Below are 5,658 nucleotides of genomic sequence, written 5' to 3'. Positions count from 1 at the left end.
ATGTTTGGACAGCAACAATTCTTTACTTCAATTTATTGAGATCTTATAAAAACAATTCCGTTGTCGGTCGGCTCTGATACAAACTATAACGTGTCCGCTAGTATCATCCAGGACATGTCTTAGCAGTCCATCAGAAAGGATGTCTAGAAAACTCCGCCCGGCACTCCCATGGAATGTTACGGGTTTTGCGATCTAGGTCTTCCCGGGTCTGCCACGTTGTCGTATTGCTGCGCATTCGAGATGTGAAAACCACTCGAAAGTAGTGTGTGCGATTTCATACTTTATGCACACTTAGTTTTTGTGATTACATTTATGCTCTGCGTATTCAATCTATGTTGAACTGGGTCAAGGAGAGAAGACATTACAACTATTTGAATAAATGCATGAGGAGGATATCCCTCTGGATAATATCACACTTGTCTGTGCTTTAAAAGCTACAAAGAAAGTAATTATATTAGCACCTTTTGCAGATGCCCCGATGTTGTGATGGGTGTTAATGAGGAAAAATACAAACCAGAGATGCAAATTGTATCAAATGCCAGTTGTTCAACGAACTGTCTAGCTTCGCTTGCAAAGGTTATACGCCAAGAGTTTGGAATTATTGAGGGTCTGATGACTGAGGTCTATGTAACTACTGCAACTCAAAAGACAGTGGATGGTTCTTCTAGGAAGGACTGGGGAGGAGAAAAATAGTACAGTACAAAACATCATTCCTAGCTCAACTGGTGCTGCAAAGGCAGTGGGAAAGGTGCTACCTGCGCTGAATGGTAAGTTGACTGGCATGGCATTTAGAGTTCCGACTCCTAATGTTTCAGTTGTTGATTTAACTTGCCAACTGGAAAAAGATGCTTCTTACGATGAAGTTAAGGCAGCAGTCAAAGCTGCGTCTGAAAGCTTAATGAAAGGGATCCTTGAATATACTGAGGATGATGTGGTCTCTACCGACTTTGTTGGGGATGAGAGGTCTAGCATCTTTGATGCAAGGCAGGCATTGCTCTGAACAAAATAAATTTATGAAGTTTGTGGCATGATCTGACAATGAATGGGGCTACAGCAACCGAGTGGTGGATCTCATCAGCCATATTGCTTTGGTTGCTGCTGGCAAGAAATATTGAGTTCTTCAAATCTATGCGACTTCGAGGTTGGGCCTGTCATTAAGCTGGTGGTTGTTCGGGACAGAGCCGTGCTTTAGGGGAAGAAGAGCCGTGCTTTGAGGGGAGAATAACGACGGAAATAGCTGGGGGCAGAAGAGCTGGGAGGCGACGATAAAGCATTGGTGAACTCTATTAAAGGAAAGGGGAGAAAAGGAGCGAGGCTAATTGGGGGGATGAAGGAGAGATCAAGGCGAAGACTGCGATGAACAGAGGTGATGACTGATGAGGTTGCTGCTAGGCAAAAGGATCGAACGGAAGGAAGCACGGGAACGAACGCTGGAGTGGATCGTGAGGACGGATGGAGGGGAGGGGCAACAAAGCTACTGAACGAAGGACGGGAATGTGAGGATGAAGCTGCTGCTGAACGAAGAACGAAGGCGGCTAACATAAGTTCGTTGACGGATGCTGCTCTGAATGGGGTGACGAAGGCGTGGACGAGAATACGTTTTGGTGATCACCTTCTCTGAGAAGACGAAGCTTCCTTAGGAGTCGACATAAAGCTGCGATAACAAAAAAGGCTCTTCAATCGAATCAACCGGATGTGGCTGCGACGGATGATGAAGGCGAAGTTGTAGCTGAGGTGGAGGAGATGACAGACGGACCTGAAGCTATCTTCCAATGCTGCGATGGTGCATGCTTTTGTATCCTTCCACGCCATCAAATGCTGCAATGCACACTGGCGTTACTCCTCTTTAAACCTCATTGCTATGCGGGAAAGTAGAAGCTACTACTCATGCTGTGAATCCAAGAAGCACCTTGTTCAGGTACCTGTTGCTCCATGGCTTACGAGATCTCGTGTACTCGCCCTTCTTGCAAGGGTCTCTCTCTGCAGCTTGGCTTCGAAGCTCAAAGGCAACTGAACTTGTATTGGCCAACGGTCGCCCCTCCCAAGTTATGGAAAAATCGAATCGTCTACCGTTAATGGTGCTCAAACTCCTGATGGAATAACGGGAGAGGCGAAGAAAGCTCCAAATCAAGCAGAAAAAGCAGACAACACGAGGTCTTGTTGATGATTGGAATTTTGAGGATTGGCACGATCCATCCTCGTTGTCATCAGCAAAGGATGTGAATAGGAGTAGCAAGAGCAATATCATTGAAAGCTTATATCATCTTTCCTTTATACACACACGTAGAGTGGATCTCCTTCATCAGTATTTTTTATATTTGCTTTGCTATCGAAGTCTGAGAAGCAACTACCTGAGGAATTGATAAAGAATATGACTTTTTATTACCTTATGGATGTCATCACTACTTCGGCCCCATCTTGTTCCTTTGAGTGAGCTTCTTTTACCCCAATGTGCTCTCCCTCAATCCACTGACACTGACTTTAGTGCTACACTAAAGACACAAACTAGCTGATCTATCAGTTGAAGAAGAGTCTATTTTGAAGATATTCTCTTGACGACTGGATGACATATCTGATGCTCTTGTATTCTGATTTATAACATAAAGTGGTTTTCTTGCAAGGCTTTTGGTTGATCCGTCTTGTTACTTGTACTTGAACCAAAAATTGTAATACACTTAAACCCTGGCATCATATTCGTCTTGATTATTTGTTCGCTTGATCTTTCATCTTGGAATTTCTCAAGAACCTCTGTGGTTGTGACTTTGCTTTCGAAAACCCTTCGACATCTTTGGTGAACCCGACGTGAAAGCGTCGCAAAAATTTCAGGATGGGAGACACTTCAGCCTCTGTTTCAGCTTCTTCTACAATTCCAGCTACCTCTACTTCAGCTCCATCTATGACTGCTGCGTCAAGTACTTCAACGGAGGATCTAAAACAGATTTTGCAGAATATGTCCATGTATATGCAGCTCCAAAATCAGCAAACACAAATGTATATGCAGCAGCAACAACAATTGCATCAACAACAGTTGTCTCAGCAAAGGCAACTCTATTCGGAGCAGGAGAATGCAAACAGCGCGACTAAGGCTATTGAAGCAGTTGAGAGTGAGAAGAAGCTGTTTGACGGGCGTAATGTTTCAGCATATTTGAAGACATATGAAATCAAGATGGGATTTTTTGGAGTTCCTGCTGGACTTATGAGTAAGTACTTCCTTCGTCTTGTCACACCTGCTTTGAGAACAAAAGTGACTGATTTGTTTATTCAAAATACACATTGGCAAGATTTTAAGAAGGCACTAAAAGAAGAATACTTCCTTGAGGACTTTGGTATGGCTACTCGACGGTCATTCCGAGAGTGGGTCTACATGCCAAACAAGGGTCTTGCTGCTTCGGAGTTGATTCGAGAATTTGAAGAAAGGTATAGTCAGCTTGATGCCATTGAACAAAGAGCATTGGATGTTGAAAAAGTTGAGCTTTTCTTGCAAGCTGCAGATCCTGCTCTTCAAGAAGATTTGGGTGAGCTTCTTGAAGATCGCACAAAGCCTATGGGTCTTAAAACTGATTGGCAGGATGCTCAAGATGCAGTTTCGACATTGACCAAGAGGAGGATATGGAAGACTCGCCTACAGAATGGTTCCATGACACCTACACCATCATCTGCTCCTATGCCTACTTCTATCCCTGTTATTTCTTCTCCTCCTCAGCCAGTTTCTTGGCCTATGCCAGTGCCTATAGTTTCTACTCCACCTCTTCCTCCTGTTCCACGACCGATGCCTACACCTTCTGCTCCAAAACCATCTGCTCCATCGGTGCCTACTTCTCTTGATGATATAATCAAAGGAATCACAGATTTGACACTTGAGTCAGTCAAAGCGGAGTTGGTGGGTAAGTTGAAGGAGCAGTTTGCTTCGACTGTGCCTGCTACTTCTTCTAGTGCTCCTACTGCACCTAGGAGTGCTCCTAGTGCTCCTAGGAGAGATCGGAGATGTATTTGGTGTGATAGTACAGAGCATCAGCATTGCAGGGATTGTGACTCTTTCCAGGATGCAAGGAGGCAGAATTTGGTATATTGGGGGCAAGATGGTAAGATTTGGTTGACAGAGGCAGGAGCTCCACTTGCTACCAACTTTGGTAAAGGTGGAATGAAGAAGTTAGTGGAGGACATGGCTGCGCGTACTTCTTATGTGGCAGCTAGAGGTGATGCTTCTGCATATGGAGTACAGATTGAGAAGGGATCAGAGACTCACTCCGCACTATGGACTTATGCTATGGAGACTGCAAACAAGGGGAAAATTCAGCAAACTGTTTTGACTAGCGCAGGCTCTAGCATCAGATCAGAGACAGGATGGGACTCGCCTGTTGACAGGTATTCTATTTATGCTTATTTGGCTAAATCTCATGGTGCAGATGTATTTGTTGAGGAGAAGCGTAAGAGGGATGAAGAAAATCCAAGTGCAGCTAAGAAGACTAGAGGGGGTGAGTTTGTTACTCCACCTACTGCAGGACCATCTTCACGATCAGGGCTAGATCGACAGATGGAGGATGCTCAAAAGAGGGAAAAGAGGCAAGAGCCTAGAGAGAGAAAGCAGCCAGGATTCAGATTGATGTCCGATATTGAGATATCTACAGATATGAAGAAAATCTTTAATGATAAGATACTTGGCAGTGAGGTGACTTTCACTATTTCTGAGGTTTTGGGTATCTCAAAAAGAGAGTTTCACGATCAGTTTCAGGAGGTCCTGAAGAGGAAAAGACATGCATTGTCTACCACTGATACACAGGGAGTTTTGATTGGAGAGTTGGATGATGATGATGATGAGGTTATGGTTGATAATGCTTCTGTTTTGCCGCAGGTAGAGAAGAGGGTTCAGCCTATGCATTATGCTGAAATTGATGAGCCTGTTTTGATACCGCGTAGTCACTTTTCGCGGAGCCATTGGGCTAGGGCAACTACAGAGACGATGGTAAAGGTTGGAGAGAAACAGGTGCCTTATGTTGCATTGGTTGATCATGGTTCAGAGATTAATCTCATTGTTCGTGGAGTTTATGAGAGTAACAGATGGCCTATGGATGTAGAGCATGGGTGGCGTATGAGAGCCGCCAATAACACTGCAGGTGATTTATATGCTGCTTGCCCTAGTGTCAGGGTTTCTATTGGTGATGTAGAGGAGGATTTTCATTTCTTTGTGCAGGATTCATGCTCTTATCCCATAATTCTTGGTCAGCCATTCATTACAGAGATGCGCATGGAGACAAAGGTCATGGATGATGGATCTGCTTATGCACGGATTCGCAGTAAGGATGGTATGAGAGCAGTTCAGTTTATGACTGTATGTGTGAATCATGTTAGAAACAGGGATACTCTCAGAGATGCACCCTTACCCACTGTGAGGGATTCGGGTTTTCATTAGGTACCGCTGTTTCGCGAGACGACGATGGTACAGAGGAGAAGAGATTGGAGTTCTCGCCTCCTGGCAGCGGTGTTTTCTCCTCCGGTTATGTTGGGATTTCAGCAAACAGTTCAATGAGTTATCAGAAGACTTCTAGATTGTCTAGAGCTGCCAGGCAGTATATATGCAGGAAGGAGAAAAATTTGAAAAATGCAGGAATTTTGGAGGATGATGAGCACATAGATGGTATGTATGACAGTGTGATTTGT

At 44.3% G+C, this 5,658-nt stretch overlaps 1 pseudogene; it reads left to right on the top strand.

Annotated features, from left to right (window-relative positions):
- The first annotated feature begins 379 nt into the window (after nucleotides 1-379).
- On the top strand, nucleotides 380-1,115 carry LOC148022424 (glyceraldehyde-3-phosphate dehydrogenase GAPCP2, chloroplastic pseudogene; annotated as a pseudogene).
- The last annotated feature ends 4,543 nt before the right edge of the window (nucleotides 1,116-5,658 follow it).

Source organism: Lygodium microphyllum, chromosome 17, assembly GCF_053477565.2.
Source record: "Lygodium microphyllum isolate KBCC chromosome 17, Lygodium_microphyllum_v1.1.10, whole genome shotgun sequence".
Taxonomy (NCBI): Eukaryota; Viridiplantae; Streptophyta; class Polypodiopsida; order Schizaeales; family Lygodiaceae; genus Lygodium; species Lygodium microphyllum.
This window is presented reverse-complemented; position numbering and strand designations above follow the sequence as displayed.